This window comes from Catharus ustulatus, chromosome 7 (assembly GCF_009819885.2).
Source record: "Catharus ustulatus isolate bCatUst1 chromosome 7, bCatUst1.pri.v2, whole genome shotgun sequence".
NCBI lineage: Eukaryota > Metazoa > Chordata > Aves > Passeriformes > Turdidae > Catharus > Catharus ustulatus.
The window spans coordinates 17,547,346-17,565,833 of NC_046227.1; the positions used below are offsets into that span (position 1 = coordinate 17,547,346).

The window sequence follows — 18,488 nt, forward strand, 5'->3', positions numbered from 1 at the left end:
GAAAAAAGTGGTTTCATTTTTATTTGCTGAATTTACCCATGGACATTTGTTCAAAGTGCTCATTATGTGCCTAACCTTCACCTTTTCTCTGGCACTATGAAGGACATAACTTTAGCTGAGCAGGAATCTCTTGTCGCGAAAAAAAAAACCAAAAAACAAAAATTTAAAAATAATTTTGTCAAAGTTATAGCCCTTGTAAATTACCAAGTTAAAATAATAAGTGTAATGGGTACTGGACTTCTGGCAAGCTTAAATGCTGTTCTAATAAATGGCTACTGTAGTAATTGTATCATAATTGAAAGTTCTCTGTGAAGTTTTCTGTCATTTGATTCTATTTCTCATGACCACACATGAAGACCACTCTGAAAATGCTTGTTGATGCCTTCAAATCATGGCTGTGACTGGCAGTGTTCTGTACAATCCCGAGCCATTTGTGATCCCAGGTGTCTCATACTGTTCTACAACACGTTTGTTTAGATGATGTCCTAAAGTCCAGTGAAACATGGGCTCTGTTCTGATGGGTGATGTGCAGATGTGGAGCCAAAATGATGCTGGCTTTGTGGCAGCTGTCTAATTGTTCCTTTTAGCACGGACACTGATTTCAAACCAATGTTCTGCAATGAACGCATTACAGACAGAGTTTGTAGGGGTGCCTTTTATGCATAGTGTCTTGTAACAAACCACAAACCTATTCTTTTATTTCAAACTGGATGTTGTAGTTTGGCCAGTGACTATCAATCCCTCACCTACTCCAAAGAGGAGAGCAGTTTTCCTAACAAACAGACTGTAATTATCAGTCTATCCAAGTTCTTTGATATCCATTTTGTGATAGCTGTCTGCTCACTCTCCTCTTATTTTGTGATCTTTGCTGGTTTTCATGGTGTTCAAGGGTATGTTTCTTGTCACACCTTAATTTTTTGCAAAATAATGCAATTTTCATGTTCCATTTAAAAAAAACACCTCCTCTCAAGAATCCTCCTTTAAAAAGGCCTATAAAGAATCAGAAGCTGGGTTACTGGTTTAATTTATGATGGTAGAGACATTTAGTACACAATGTCCTTCTCTCTAGTAACATACGAGTTGACATTATAAAATAAAATGTCCCCAAAGGTGTCTATATCCTACTTTGCAAGGTGAACATACTCTACTACATAAAGTGAAGAGATCTTGTGTGAAAGAACTAATGCTTGGAACATCTGAGAACTCTTTAATGTTATTTACTCAGTGTTGGCTTGAAGCCAGTGACAGAAACCTTTAAATACAACAGTGAAGAATTGGGCCCTGAGAGTCGTTGTAATTACAAATTACCTCTCTCTTTCCTCCTCAGTTGTGAGTTGTGAGATGGGAATAGCCTGTGTGTCAGAGCACAGTTGTGAAATGTAATTCATTAATGCCTGTGAAATGGTTTGAGATCACTGGATGGAAGTCTCTGTTTGAGTGTCAGGTATTATTAGCTCTCAAATGAAATCTATTTTATATTGCTGCATCAGAAACTACTTGGACACTCTTGTTCCATACAAATAATGAGCAGTACATGAGAGACATTTTGTTTGGCTTAATAGGATAGTCTGTCCAGAGTGCAGAAGGAAGGGTGAGTGTTAGCACAGGGACATTAGGGAGAGCTAGTAACACACTGAGCAAAGTCACTCATTCCAGATATGTTTTAATTTTGGAATTCAAAGAACCAGGAAAGAAAGAAAGTAAATTAGAAAAGAGAAAAAGGCAAGAAGAGGTTGATTGAGGTGGAAGATAGGAAAATGGGGTGGGAGGAAAGGAGGAAGGTAGGTAGAGCAGAGCAGATAACCTGAAGAGAAAAAAAAAAGCTGAACAGGAAAAGCAAAAATGTTGTAAAAAGTGACTTTTCAATAAAAATGAAAAGGTAGTTGGATGTTTATTGCAAAAAAACCACAACTTACAAAAACAAGGCTGTAATGCCATCTTGGGGTTTCTGGTGACATCTCAATCCAGCAGAGCTCTGCTCATTTGGTTTGTGAATGTCAACAGAAACCCCTTGATGCTATTGAGGCTCACAGTTGCCTCTTATTGATTCTGTATTATTTCAACAGTGGAAAAATAACACCTTTATTTTCACAGCCAAAGTATCTCACACTGTGACAGAAATGTACATGAGCTTATTGAATCTCATCTCTGTTCATTTCTATCTAGCTTCCAACACCTAGGTAGTGTTATCACTGTGGGTTAGAGAGATACTTGTTCTTTTATGGCTATCAAGTGAAAGACTATTTATCAAATACACCATAGTGCAAGTCTTTATTAGGCTAAGGGATATAAAGTGTCCAGCTGTCTTCTGCTGTTTATTATTTTAAACTCACCTTGTCATTACAAATATTACCCCAAACAAGCCTCTTATTGATTCTTCTGATGTGTTGTATACATCTTATTTTTCACAGACAGGATAATCAAACTGGAATAAAACCTATTTTGTGAACTGAGTGAGAATATGCACCAGTCAGTAATGAGTTTGTATAAAACGTGTTGCAGCTTTTAGCCCAGCTCTGTAATATGTGAAAAGTCTTTCAATTTTGCTGAAAGAGAAGCAATTCAGAGATGGCATCCCTGAGCAAGTAGTATGCTGTCTCTTGATTTCCAGAGTTCAGGTAAATAGGTGTGTTGGCCCTGGCTGAGATGGAGTTCATTTTCCCCACAGTGCTGTGCTTTGTGTCTGGAGAGGTGTTGATAACACACAGACGTTTTGGCTACTGCTGAGCAGCGTTCACACTGCATCAAGGCTGTCTCTCCAGTGTTTCCCCCCGGGCAAGATCTTGGGATGGGCTTTAGCCAGGACAGCTGACCCAAACTGACCAAAGGGATATTCCCTAGTGAGTGATGTCTGCTCAGATATAACAGCTAAGCAGGGAGTTAGGGTGGGGATGAGGTGAGCATTCGTTATAACAGGGTTTGTCTCCCAGGGTGATTGCTACACATGCTGAAGCCCTTCTTCCTGGGAAATGGACGGACATTGCCTGATGATGGGAAGTAGAGAATAAACCTTTTGTTTTCATTTGCTTCCCCGTGTGCTTTGCTTTTGCTTTACTAAACTACCTTTACTAAACTACCTTTATCCTGACCCATGAGTTCTTTTCCATGTTATTTTGTCCCTACCTGTCATGCTGAGGAGGGGAGAGATAGACCAGCTCGGTGAGTGCGTGGCATCCAGCTAGGGTCAACCCACCACAACAGTAAAAAAAAATCTGTTGTAAAACATACAGCCTGAACTATACTATCCTGTGCACGAGTCACAAAAATTCCATTAATTAATTGGAATTTAATAAATTTACTGTCTGTATTGCCAGTGGGAAATACTAACAGTTAAGTTTCTAGAAAACTGAAATGCTATTTTGTATATAATGCTCCTAAAATGGCATTCTTATCATTGAGAAATAATCACAACTTTTAAGTAGAAGGGGTTTTTTTCTTTAGAAATTGCAAAATCCTGAAGAATTTTATAAAGTAAATTTATATTCCAGTATCAATCTGAATTTTTTTTTGTGCCTCAGAAAATAATTTTATCAGTTCACATATACCTAAATCTTCTGTAACAATTATCTGCCTATCTACCCTAAGCTAAAATCCCTTTAGTGCTGAGAATTCTACAGCCTTCTTATCCAGTTTGGACATGAACTTTTCTGTCCTTATGGATAAGAAAGGTTTTCTCAATTTCTCTTCACAGCTTCAGACTGAAATTGTTGTAGACATGTAGGAAACTGATCACCAGCCTAATCATAACATCTTTCTGCATAAGTGAAGATGTCATCATAGTCTTTTCTAACCATTATTACCAATCTTTCCCTATTGGTCATGTTTTCTAAATTGTTCTAGTTTTTTGTTGCTGTTCCATGGATTTTCTCTGTTGTCAATGTAGGTTGGGAACAGTGATGCCAAAAACCAGCCCTCAGTTCTCTTGTTGAGACCTTGCTGCTAGGACATCCCGGACCAGTGCTTTATGTTTTTCCCAGTTTCGTCTCCGTGTTGACCACACTCTGCCTTTGGCCTTCTCCACCCTGCAGTGCTACTGTCTGCCAGGTATTGTTTTTTATGCTTGTATATTTGATACTTGCTACCTAAGTACAGAACATATTTTTGATACTAAGCACAAAAAACTCCTTGAACTGAGTGAAAATTTTGAATACAGAGGCACTACATGTTCTGGCTGACGATATGGATCTGGTTTGATGAATTGTCTTGAAACCCTCTTAGAGGGTAGAGGACACCAATTAACAGTCTTAAATATGTGTATATTGCTTCACATTTGGGGGGAAAAAACAATAAACCAGCAACTTGATTTCAGAATTTTAAAATTATGCTTTATTTTATTTTTTCTTAGCAATTAGCACTTTATTCTGCCTTTAGTTGCCAAAACTTTATTGAAAACATCAAGAGTTACGTTAAGATACACTTGACCTGGCGTGAAGTATCAGGAGTCTTTAAACATTTAACTTATAGTGTATATTAGTATGAAACTAAGTTGAGCAGAACCCATTAATGTCACAGTGGTCGGTTACCAATGGAAATAAATAATTCATGATGAAGGGAATTAGTCTAATTAGCAGGCAGTTTGAGTCCTTTGATAAAACCCAGCTCTAATTCCGTGAAGGGCAGGAAGTGCTGTCATCAGTCAGCCCTGAAAAGATTAGCATCTATTATGAATGAGGTTAGACACCCTAGTGAAGTCATGTGTGTCCTGGAGACAAACTTAATATGTTCCAGAATGGGACACAGTTTGTCTCACCAACACATCATGATTCCTACTGGGCTATTGTATGTAATAACAAGCAAAGATCAGTGCTCCTTCCTATCATTCTCCCCTTGTCCATCATTCTGACAACTGTGCAAATACATTTTCCATGCAAAGCAGGGAATGTGCCCTGAATACTTGTAAAATTGCATGAGATGTCAAAGAAAATGTATTACCTTTTCTCAGCAACCTAAAACCAAACAAACCAGAATACCACTGGAGAAAGAGGTATAAAAGCACATCTGATAAATACATGGGGTGTAAAGGAAGGTGTATCAGTTTAGAAGTACATTGATTCCATTTGAAAACATTATTGCCATCTGTCACAAGATGTGTCAATAAAGCCGTAGACGTAGGTCTGTGTGATAGACAGGTTTTAAAATAACTGGTGATGCTAAAATATCCTACAAAATTGCCTTAAATTCTGGAAGTATAGCCTCAAAAAAAAAAAAAAGAAAAAAAAAGAAGCTTCTTTGTGTTATGTATTTTCATTTAGAAATGTTAACTGCTTCATTTGAGGAGACTAGCTGTGAGCTGTGCAAGCTTCACAGTTTTGTGCTACATGCTGACGCAACATCAGCTGTGTTTCCATTTTTGCTTATGAGCCTTTTGAAATTATATGTTTCCGTTTTGCAATTTGATGCAATAATGAAGAAACTCCACATTTGTACGTTATTGTATTGCCTGTTTTTATTGTAGGAAATTAATTGCTTCTTTTATTTATGTTATTAAGGGGGGGAGAAAACAATTTTGCAGTATTTTATCATTTGCTGTAATAATTATCCTACTAGTAATACAACGGAAGACTTAGAAACAGTATATTATGTTCAAATGTCTGAACAGTACTTAGTTTGTTGACACTTGTGGCTGGGGGATGTTGGTCTTCAAGTTATATTGAAAAAGGTAACAATAAGTGTTTAATAATACCCCTGACAAACTTAAGATAATTTATAATATAGAAATTAAGAGGAAAGGAATAAGTGTAGTCAACACAAGAAATTATTTTCATAGAAGCAGAACAGCGTAGCAACTCTGCTGTCCAAATACTAATTGACAATGAAACACTGATATTGCAGAGTGCCAGAATCAAGTGCTACACTAACTTCAAGTAGATTCTTAAATGAGGTTTAAAAATAGTGATCTTCTTTGTAGAGTCTCTTGCTCTGAGTTTCTTGAAGAAGGAAGGTGCAAAAAGTATTATTTGTTCATTTTTGTCTTGAATTCACTGGCTAGTAAAAGTCAGAACAAATTTCAATTGCAGAAGCATTTTTGGGTTTTAATTCTTTGACCTCTGTGTGCATCTTAAAAATTACCTACAGTGGGTTGACAAATAGTTTCATTCAGCTTACTGAAATGGATTTATTTATACATTATGTGGGAACAGGTGCATACGTTTGATCCCTCTTGGTAGGGACAAGGTGCTTGGAAGCAGAAAATTTTAATGTTCTAGAAAATTTGCAGTATTTGGTACCAGTTTAGGAAAGTAACTACATGTGTCCTGAAGTCACATAAGACAGAATAAACAGGTAGAAAATTGTAAGGAAAAAAAATATTTTTTTTTCAGGTCTCTCTCGGTCATTAATTGGCCATCTAGCTTTGGCTATTGTAACAGAACACAGGAATTTCTTGTATGATTCATGGGTATATGTTAAGTCTTCCATGAAATCCACAGACTGACTGGTACACTTTTTTCAGGTTCAAAATGCTCCTGAGTGTAAATATAAGAATATATTGAAACATTAATTTTTCCATAGATCCAAATAAACACCTGCCCCGTTCTCATTTTGGTAGTATTCACCAGAGAGAGAAGTAGAACAATGAATTTATTCTTCCAAAAGTTCTCCTGTCCTTCTGTGTCTTGTCTAATGAAAGCTGAAGTGATTCAACATAGATACTTTGCCTTTCCTGTCTGTGTTATATACTTTTCAGCAACTACTGTTTTTCACATATCATTCCCTTCATAATGGTCAGGGTGAAGCACAAGGACTGGGAGAGGGTTAGTGACCAAAAGCTGTTTCCATCCAGCTTTCCTCTGTAGCCCCATGTGAACCTTCCACCAGGCAATTGTAGCTTGGTATCTGCGGGCCAGAGTCAGAGCATCACATTCTCTGATATATGACCAATAGGATGGTTTGGGTTGCAAGAGCCCTCTCAAGATCATCTAGTCCAACTCCCCTGCAACAAGCAGGAATATCTTCAACTAGATCAGGTCATCATGGACTATTTTATTACTGCTATATCCAACCCTCTCAGTAAATAGATCACAGGTAGGTACCCAGCTCAGTATGTACTAGCTCACACAGTATATACCCACTGAAGAAAAATACGTACTCCAAGTACTACCAGAGGATAAATTTTTAATCTGCTGATTTTCCTTGGAAGATGTGTTTAAACAGTACCTTATTCCTATTTTCTGATTACTCTGCTTTCAGTACCAGGAAAGTGACACTGGAAAATGGCCAATGGCACAGTATTTCTGATTCTTATAGTGTACTTATTTTGCTGTGTTCCTGTGACAATATCCATGTTCTTATCTGGGATAGATGGATTCACTGTGCCAGTAAGGAGCACTTTGGAGGTCACAGCAGTTCCCACATCATAGGACAAAGAGGGCATATGCTTCAGACAGCCAAGTTGCTATGGATGTGCTCTTTCACATTTTACTGAAAAGGTGAATTCTGCAAGACTTAGATATTTTAAAAACCAGAAACCTGCTGAAAGAAGATCTTTTTACTGAGGCACTCTTTATCTCAGCAGCTGTCTCACCTGTCCCCTCATCAAGACATCCTTATGGGATATCATCCATTAATCAATTCCTCTGCTTCCTGCTATTTTGTTACCGGTGTTTACGTGTTCATCCTGTGTCTCTATTGTCCTTATTGTTCTCACACCCTCCCACAACAGCAATACAGCAAGATACTGCAGCAAAGGACACATCAGCCACATTCACAACTAAACCTAAGACACGCTGAATCCTTTTCAAGGTTTACAAAAGTGTGTGTAACAGCCCTATGTATTCTCATAACTGACCACATTTTTAATCTGTTCTTCCTACATGTTTTATTCAGGGACCCTTGTCACACATATCAGTGTGAACCATCTCTTTTGTAAATAAAGGACTGTTTAGATCTTCTTGTAAGCATTAACAAGGAGCTAAAATTTTTCTGATGAATGTAACATCTTGGTGAAATGTTCATTCTCAGGTATGCCTTTGATTCCTGATTCTTATAAAATAGTATGCTATCTAACAAGCCGCTGTCCATTGTCCCCATCTCAAATCACCTTGTTTACAATTACCTCATAAGAACATTAGATATTTACTGCTTCTACTCAACATAAACATGAGCAGAAAAATGTATGGCCCTCAATTTGCTAATTCACCATGAAGTTAAATTCTGGGGGGGTTATTCTGGTAGTAATATCCATTCAGGTGCAGCAACTCTCACTCAAAAAAGCTATTTCTGTATTTAGATCTACTAGATGATTGTTATTAGTCCTCTCCAACTAAAATATTCTATGCTAGAGCAATGAAGTACAGCAGGGAAAGAAAAAAATACACAGATTGAAGTAATACCATATTACACACAGGTTTTAGTATGTTTATTGGACTCAAACCCACCAAAGTTTACTTTGAGTTAGAGAAACTGGCTAGAAAGGGACTTTGGTACGGTTGCAGGAATTTTCATCAGGAAAGCATTCAGTTCTCAGGGCATTACTGAGCATATAGCAGCAGGAGAATTAAGGGACCATAGAGGTTAATATTGCAGCAACACTGATAAAACTGCAATGTGAAGTCAGTAGCATACATGAAGGAGCTATCCTGAGCCCCATTATAAAGAAGCTGGACCTTGAGATAAGTAGAAAAATGGTTAGGCAGCTGGGTCTTTGAAAAATTACTGGGAAATAATACTTGTGCATTACAGGCAAGTGAACTTTTCACTGCCTTAGTTCTTACTGGTTGTACTTCATATCATATCCTGTCTGTCATCCATGGGTCTACAGGTGAAAAATGCAGTTTATACTCCAACTTTCTGTGTGAACCCAATCCTGAGGGAACATTTTGGGGCCATTTTCTGTGTTTTGGACAGAATAGAAGCCCTGGTTAAATGAAGAGAGAAATATAGTCACCCCTTCTGACCTAAGAGGTGGAAACAGGTTTTTCTTCAATTTAACAGCCCAAGATATTCCTATGTCAAGTTTGCAGTCCTGGTCAATGGGAGATGCTTGCTCATCCATCAAGGCGAAGTCTGATGCAAGTAGCCACAGTCAATTAAACTCTTATGAGAAGGCTTGACTTAAACAATCTTTTATATTTATTTGCAGATGACTGTCTCATTTTCTGTTTTTTCATTTCTTTCAGCTCCAGCTCTTTCGCTGACAATGCCTCAGGATCTATTCTCTGCTGCTTTGGGCAGACTCACAGCATCATCTGGAACTGCTGAGAGTGCCACCATATGAAGGAGCAGTGAGAACCTGCTGGTGAGATGCTTTCAGTTATCACTCTCCAATATCAGTTTCTTGTCTGGGACTCCAATCAAGAAATGAAAGGAATAGCAATTAGTGCTTGCAATTTAACTCAAATTCTGCACAATTCCCTTATATGTGCAGCCTCTTTTATACAGAGCACATTGCAGTGTTTTGACAGAACTCTGTTTGTTGAGATTGTCTCAAAACCCAGTAGCAATGTGACCTTCTCCTATAGTACAAATTATATGAATGAAAGATGTTTTTTACCAATGCACCAAAAATTTGAAGCTAGCAAACCTTCTCTGAGCAGTGTACTGTAACTTTTGTTCCATAATTAAACCAGAACCCCTCTCCTGGACAGGTTCACTCGGCTTTGCCTTTCTTTGAGTAATACACCTTCAGACCAGTGCCTTGTTTTGATGTATTACAATGATAGACTGAAGAGTTCATGCAATATATCATGACAGTCAGCAGTTGCTGGACGCTAAGGATTGAGAGACTGAGCCAGTTGTTTTTCTGATGTGTTCTCGTAATGCATCACCAGCTGATGGAAGCTGATAATGTATTACTTCAAAATGACACCACCCAGAAAAGGAAGAGTCCAGAGGTGCAGATTCTGTATAATGAGGCATTCAGAGTATGAAACAGGGCTGCAAACTCCTGGAACAAGATGTTGATGTAATAAATCAGCTTTCTATAGGACTGCATTAGCTATGTGGCTACACAGGTACACACTGCTATCTGATTTCCAGTGGTGCTGGTTTTGTGCAGACCAAAGATAACACTAACAGCAATTTTACCTTCACTCTTCTTACAAATAAACAGTTCACAAGCAACCTACAGGGAATAGGGCAGAATTATATTGGCTCAACAAATTCATATATTTGGGATTCCTCCTCATCTTGGGGTACTGTAAGAATCCACTTGGATACTACTGTTTTAGTAAGCTAAGCTCATCCATGGTGCTGGCACCGACAGGAATGGCCCCTTCGCCTGTTTTTTGGGAGTATTGCATCCTAAAGGGACAGAATGGGCTGGCCCAGAGCACTACAGTTGTGGTTGACTTTTCCTGCAGATTGACTGAAGGCAAGAAAGGCTCTTTTGGCCATCTCTTCATCCCTTCTTTGTTTATCTTTAACCTGCCACATGCACAGAATCAGGCCAAACAGTAACTGATCCCTAATTATCAACATCAATTAAAAAGGAAATTATTGGAACAGATAGCATTTCTGAACTTTTTGCCTACAAAACTTTATCTTGATGAAGCAGATTGTGTATGTGTAAAAGTATTTCCACTGAATTTATTTTTAACCCTAGGCCAACCATGAGAGAACAGAAAAACTGGAAGATAATTTTTTAAAATCCCGAGCTACATCTTTATGGTAGCTCTTTTAAATACCTCTCATTTGTTAAATGCAGTACTGTATATGATTTTACATATATAAGCAGCATTATATCTTTGGCAAACCCTTGAAGATAAATAGATCCTATCCTCAAATTTTACTTTTTATTTATGGATGGTTTGTACTGCAAATAAAAAGCAATTATATTTTACTAACAATAAGTGCACTTTTCTGTCCGTAGTCAAATATTATAAATCATGACTACAAGATGTTAAATATGGGTTTGTGGCATGTGATTCTGAGTCAAAAATATTCTAGTATATTCTCATATATAGAGAGGTCCATACTTATAGAACTTTGCTAGCTCAGGTTTGATTGGGGATAAACAAGAATTTTCTGTGCTTGCTTCTTCAGACTACCTTATTTCATTCCCAGGATTATATACATGATTGGCCATCAGCATTGGAGTATCACAGAAATATTTTGCTCAGTCTTGATTGCTTACCTTTTATTTTTATTTTATTTTCATTTAAAATATTTTTGCTTTAGCTTTAAATATTCTGGCTAATGTGCACGGGAGAAAGGTTTGTATATCAGGAGTTATGTTTGCAAGGGACTGGTGGAGAATGACAGGAGTACATTCCCTCTGTGACAACATTTTGTCACATCTAAGTAATGACTATTAATATCTCCTTGAATGAGGCTTTATGGAAATTGTAGTTCTGCACATGCAATCAGCCCATTTATGGCCTAACAAGTGTTTCCCTGAGCCAGCAGTTGACTGGCATTTGATCATTTTTGTAAAACACACCTTATCTGCTACTACTAGACACTAAGATGGCACTTTCTGTTATAGTTTTTGGCACACAACAAGCATCTCTACTCTCTGTTAGGAAAAATCACAAAACTTGTATTTATCTCTCCTCATAAACTTGGAGAATATGACAGGTTTCTAATCCAAATAATTGTTTAAGATTATTACAATGATAATTATTGTAGTGATAATAACACATTATTTCAGCTGACAATACATTAGTTCCATGGGGAGATAAACTGCAAGGCCAATGGATTTATCTTGATAACAAAATGGATTACTATTAACTATGATGGTAATTTTTCCATCCATGCACAAAGAAATCTCCCATTGACTTCATTGTCTTTTGACGGAATGCTGGTAAGAATTTAATCTCCATATATGTAACAAGACTGGGTTCTGCACTAGTACAGTATTTTTACTGCCATTCTACATTGTCTAGACAAGCTCCAAAAGCCTATAGCTTTACTTGGCACTTCAGGCACAGGATTCCTGTCTTTTAAAATGCCTCTTAAAAATTATGAAATGAGTTATAACAACTGTATATTTATTAGGATTTTGCAGGGCAGATTTATAGATGAGAACAATCCTTAACCTAACTACAGTTTTCTATATGTAGCAGCATGGAAGAGATGGCTTTACTTCCTTGATCTTGCACCATAAAGCCATAGCTTTTGCTCTCCTGGTGATACAACTTTGAACATTACAGTTCCAGCTCCTTGTTATGATTTTGGACCACAGTAACTAATATCTTTTGTACCTGTTTTTTTTGTTCTCAGTCTGAAAAGTATACAAGGACACTTGATCTAGAGAATGCTTTTCCCAGTGATTATGCTTCTGCAAGAAGGCGAACATACAGAGGTGCATTGTCAAAAATCCATAGACTAAGAGTCTTTAAAGAGATTTGGATCAGAACCTGAGTCAACACTTAATGCTTATTTACCAAAACTATTATAATTCATAGTTAAAAATCCTTACTTGTTTTGTTTAGTTCGTCTGGTTCATTCCTCTTCTATATCTTTATTATTGTGCTCTATACTGGCTTTCTTATCTTGTCTTTACTTTAAATAAAAACAACTTTATTAATCCAGGTCAAATATATTATAAAATTCTTTGGAAATTTTGATAATTGTCATGGACATTTATTTGCTAAAAAATACGTTTAACACCATAAGACTGACATTAATATGCAAATCAGTGGACTATAAAATTCATTTTCATGCCTCCAGGGCAGTATTTTTATAAATACAGAAACATAATCACGCATCCTCCAGAGAACTAAAAATAATTATACAAATTTACAACAAAGCCCAAGGCAGTGTCTCCTTTTAACTGTCTAGTTTTAATATCATTTAAATCCTGTTAAAACTTAATTACCAATTCTCTTCCATAATTTAGGTGAAAGAGCTGAGGTCTAAGCTTGGTGTTTGAGAGAGAGAACTTCATCTGAGAAACAAAGACACCGAGGCACAGATTGACAAAACAAGATAGTGCACAGAAAAGCTCAGTAAAGGAAAAGTCATCACAGACAACAATGAAGAACAGAACTTATATCTGTCTATTTACGTTGTCATAGTTTAACTCAGATCCACAGTTAAGTTCTATGCAGCCACTCACTCATCCTCTTCCTTCCCCTCCTGCCTCCCCATGGCAGAACGGGGAGGGCAATCAGAAAAAAAAGTGGTAACACCTGTGGGTTGAGATAAGAATAGTTTAATAATTTAAATACTTTAAAATATAATCATAAAAAGGAAAAGGACAGAGGAAAAACCCCAAGAAATGCAAATGATGCCCAATACACTGGCTCCCCACCTGCTGAGACCCAGCCCATCTCCAGCAGTGATCAGGCCCTCATATCCAATTCCCCCTGTTTATACACTGCCCATGACATTCTATGCCATGGAATATCCCTTTGACCAGTTCAGGTTACCTGTCCTGGCCATCCCCACCAGCTCCTTGTACAGCTCCTCTCTGGCAGAGCATCAGACACTATAAAGTTCTTGACTTAGGGTAAGCATTACTTAGCAACCAAAACATCACTGTGTTATCAACAAGAATTCTATAAGAAATCCAAAACACACTGCTGTACCAGCTGTTAGTGAGAAAATTAACTCTGTCCCAGCCAAACCTAGGGCAAATATCCACATAAAATGGAACTGAGCTGATGCCTTGTGTGACAGAAATAAAAACAGACTGGAGTATATATAAACCTACCTAATAATATTTACATCTACACACACATACTTATATATAGGTGGTGATTTATTCATTAATGCTGGTATAGCTCAAGCTGTATCCACCTGGGAGGGGAGTTGCAGGACCAGTGCTTTCATCCTCTGTTCCATGGCTGTTTTTTGGGAGATGATGGCTGCTCAGAACAGGTGTAAAAGTGAGTAACTCCAAATTCAAAGCCAGCCTGGCAGCAGGCTTTAGGTGATATTTGGAGTAGGCACATTTTATTAGGAATTTCTGCTGTATGAATACCTGTGGATATATGTTTCTTTTCTAAGGCTGCACTTCGGAACAAGATGATCTCTCTTCCTCCATGACTGATAGAAGAGGTCATAACAGCAGCTCTACCTCTGTAGGGACAGGGCCTCAGCTTTGTACCCCAAATAAAGCTCCTGGTAAGCAATTTTAAAGTAGTGTTGTACTGACAAAACCTGTTTCTTTGGACTGATTTACAGAAGGTTCTGTACCCCCAATGTCTACTCTCTTTATATAAAATGTAAAGCAGAGAATAGTCTCTGCACTGTTGTACTCTGTTCTACCTTTGCTGCCAAAAAAGACCAGGAATCTTGAAAATGGTACATTCTTGATTTCCTCCCTCAGTGATAAGTATCCCATCAGCACAGAGACTGCTGCCTCAGGTCTATCCTTTGTGCTGTGTTTGCCAGCCACTGTTTAGTAACAAGTGTCACTGTCTGCTCCCCTGCTTTGAACTGGAACACATTCCTGTTAGCCCTCACATCCAGCTGAAAGCAGCTTTGTATTGATTTAATTCACCCCTTTTTAGTATGACCACAGTCACAATGAGGGATGTGCATCCAAACTTCCAGCTATTGCACAATTGCCACTGGGCAGAAATTCAAGCGATTTGGCACAGCATCTGGTTGGGAATCAATTCCCATTGGCTCATTCTGTCCAGTGCATGCCTTGCCTTTGAAATGCCAGGCATTTGTTAGCAATTCTGATGCCAGTATTGACAGCCATCCTCATAGCACTGCTCTGTCCTTTCAGGCTGCATATTCATCAGGTGTTAATGGAAGTAGGAAATGCAAAATGTTGGAGAAGACAGTATGTTACAGATTTCACGTACATTATTGCATGAACAAGTAACCCTCTCATTTACAGATATACATAAATTCATCCTATTTGTGATGGACACTTAGTATGCCTCAATTTTTCCTAGAGTGAAGATTTTTAAATTTTAAGATGTCAAAATTATTTTTTTATTTAACTGCATAGACTACTCTAAAATCTTTCATATAGGAAAGTTATCCTTTGGAGCCAAAAGTATAGCATATTTAATAAGTCTTTAATAAGTAAGATTTAATAAGACATTTAAATCAAGTTGTCCTTTGCACCTGTGTAAGTGAGTTTGAAATTGAGGAGTTTCCTGAGCTGGACTAGGCTGTAAATATGTTGGTTTCATAGGGCTCTGAATCCATTTGTTTCTGATGATTTTTTGCCATGCAGCATGACTGCAATGGGTGTGAAAATGGAAGTGTGATATTTCCTGGGTTATTGCTAGTCAGGCAAAAGTTAAAATCAGCAACAAGAGTCTGAAGATGACCTTGCTAAAGCTGACTATGTTCTTAAGGCAAAAAATGCTGTTTTAAATATTTTTAGATATATTAATGTGTCTTGCTTGCTTGCTCTGCAGTAGAATTACCAGGGGTTTTTTTGCCTCACTCAGAAGTTCTGGATTTATGCTTTTTACAACAGAGCTTTGTAAACTTGTCAGCTTTTAGGTAAACCTGATGGACTTGAGAACTTCCCTGAACCTACTCAAGATATATCCAGTGCAGCACAGCACTATGGAGCCTTGTGTCTTTCTCTGTGGGGGAAAGTCCAGAGGACTGAGGCTGGAAAATCTCAAATATACATGGGGTGAAGGTAATTGAAAAAATATTGTGAGCACATTTAAGAAATGTGATTTATTTGAACAGTCCAACTAAATGAGGATTTACTACTAAACATAGGTTTTCCAGTGCTATTTCAAGAAAGTATCAAAGATCACAGAAATAGGAGGATTTTGTCAAATTCAAAAATTGTTCCCAAGTGAATTGCAAGTACCTTTACCATCTTATTTCTGCAAAATATGACATATTTAAATATTGCCAAAGAATATACTTCTTAAATGTCAGTATGTTTTTAGGAAGTATAAAGGCTCTGAGATGTACGTCAAAAAAACCAGATTCCTCAGATGGGTGCCAGAGAAAAATCTTTTTTCCAAAGAAGCTTCAGAAATTTCAGTCTAATGTGTACCATTAATGTAATGCTGTGACAGCTCTTAAGAGAGCTGTCATTATCAGACTTGTTTGGACTGGACTGTGTCAGGCAACCACAGGCTGAGAACTCAGTGCTCAGCCTTACTTGCTCTAATGTACCTTAAGTAGGCATTTATGGAGGAGCCAGTGCCTACTCAACAGTGTACCCTGTTCTTGCCATACCTTGGAGGTCTGCAATTCCAAATAATGCCCATATGTGAAAAGGGGAGAAAGCTCCTGTTTGCTTTGTTTGAGGCTTGGGAAATACTAACTCTTACTCGTCTGAGCAGCTGTGACAGCAGTGCTGAAATGCCAAAGAGGTAAGCAGTGGGAGGTTTACAGCATGTCTGTTTACCTTGCCTCATCTCCTGTGTGCTGAATTCCTCTGTAGCACATCCTGTCCATTTGTCACCAAGAAATAAGATATAGTGACCAAGAGAAAGTTGCTTCAAGTGAAGGATTAATTTCATATCATGTAAGAAAGATGGCTATTGATACTGCATGCAGGAACACTTATCATGCTGATGAATTTCAGGTACCTGATAGCATCAGCCACCAAAGATTCATTTTCAACACAGTCTTCCTTGCAGCTTTTGCAAGTTCTGAGGCTCAGTTAAGCACCATCACATTTTGAAGTTGAAGCCTTGCTTGGTAAAGTGGCACAGATAGATTGAAACCTACCTACTCAGCATAAAGTTCCAATCTCAGTCTTTCTTTAATATCTCTGATGAGATACAGAATAAAGAATAAGGTTTCAAAGCCTTTAGTTGCTATATAGCAATAGCTGCTAGTTATGGAGAGAAAAATATTTTTTTCATTAATGCTAAATAGATCTTTAACTTATAGATACTAAATTTCCTAGAAGATAAAACATTTTCTTTGTGCCCCACATCCCTGAAAGGGAACATGTAAACATTTTCAAAAACTTTCATGGGAGATAAAGTATCATGGATTTCTTTTCTAATTTCCAGGAGCAGTGTGACTGCACAAGCCCTACCCGTAGGTTTGGCTGAGAGCAAGGCAGGATGATGCACATGATGCCTTCAGGTGGGTGCAGTTACAGTTTCTGTGAGTGGTGTTGTGACAGTTCCCAGTGGCAATACTGCAATCACAGCATAGCAGACTTTCAATGTCAGGGCTGTGTTCCAGCCTCCAGTCTCTGCTCTTTTCTCCAGCTCTGCACTGCCTAGCCCAGGTTATCGAAATTTAAATGATCGAAAAGCATAAATAGAGAGTTCAAAACACACCAGGAAAACGACACCCTTCCCATCATAATGGACTGCAAAATTTCTGATTCTGTTCTGATTTAGAATATAAACATACCAGCTCTGCCTCTCTAATTTGATGGTGTTGTAAAAGAATTTAAAAAATGTGTTAGACAGCTCTGAGGTGGATACTAATACTTCGTAAAAGAATTACAAAAATGTGTTAGACAGCTCTGAGGTGGATACTAATACACACTTAACAGATTTCTCTGTCTTCCTTGGAGCAATGGAAAATCAATGGCTTGTGATATTGGTCCTTACTGCTCTAGAAGTGTTTGAGACAGGGGTGTGGGGCAACACATTTAGGTTTCCATATGTCCAGATGTCACTACCTGTATCTTTGAGAATATAACATCAGTCTTCAATTAAAAGGAGTGACTGGAAAATTGTTGATAGCCACACAAAATAACAAATTAAAAGTAAAATAGCTGGCCATAAAACTGCTGAATGCCCCAAAAGAATATGAGGTTTCAGCTGTCTATCTCCCCATATGCTTTAAGGTAGTGTCAGTGCAGTGTTGCATATATTTTTCTGCAGAAGTCCCATGGAGGAAGACAGATCAAGTCAGAAAACTCTATGTATGAAGATCGTGTCTTGACTACTGCATAGGTGGAGTTTTAAGTTTATCCCAAGTTAGTGCTCATAAATAGTTTAGAAATTAGTTCTATCCTAGGGATTATTCATGCCACTACTTGAAAGACTGTTTGATCTATTGATCAATGAAAAAAAATAAGACAAATCAAGTTGTTGCTTCAAATTAGGTTAATGATTGACCCACTGGAATTAATACCTCATTTAGATTAAACATTGAAAAGTTATGCTTCTGCAAAGTAATGTATTGAAAATAATTTTGTTGTTTTGATTTCTTACTGATTGATTTCTGAAAAGCAGAAAGTCCCTGATGAATTACAAAAATTAATTACTGCAAGTTTTAAGTGGAGTTCATGTTAAATCAGCCATTAGTTCAATTAATTACTGTTTGTGTCCAGAGATGAATTGTTTCTCATATCCTGGAACAAGAAGAATATATACAGGATCACAGACATTTAACTCAGTGATTGTAAAATACATTATCGAGATGTACAATATTTTCACAGTTTGCATGTAAAATGAAAATTTTCTGTTATCTTTTCTCTGTTGAGGCTGTTAGCAAATTGCTGGATTACTCAGAAGACTTGTTGAGATCACAGAACAAGCCTCCATTTTTTTTCATTGTAACAAAAATTAAAAATAACAAAATAGGTGACTATACTTTGCTTTCTTTGTATATAAGGTCACTTATTTAATTTTTCCCCCACTAATATAATTTTTAGATTTTATTAGTTAAACCCCAGGATATTGTGTTTATGT

At 37.5% G+C, this 18,488-nt stretch overlaps 1 long non-coding RNA gene across 1 annotated transcript in view; it reads left to right on the forward strand.

Annotated features, from left to right (window-relative positions):
- The first annotated feature begins 3,890 nt into the window (after positions 1 to 3,890).
- The window catches only part of LOC116998968, a 34,070-nt gene continuing 19,472 nt past the window's right edge, over positions 3,891 to 18,488 (forward strand). The window contains exons 1-5 of the long non-coding RNA XR_004418498.1: positions 3,891 to 4,044; positions 9,117 to 9,235; positions 13,891 to 14,007; positions 15,348 to 15,499; positions 16,845 to 16,920. This is a non-coding gene — a long non-coding RNA (uncharacterized LOC116998968). The remainder of the gene's footprint in view (positions 4,045 to 9,116; positions 9,236 to 13,890; positions 14,008 to 15,347; positions 15,500 to 16,844; positions 16,921 to 18,488) is intronic.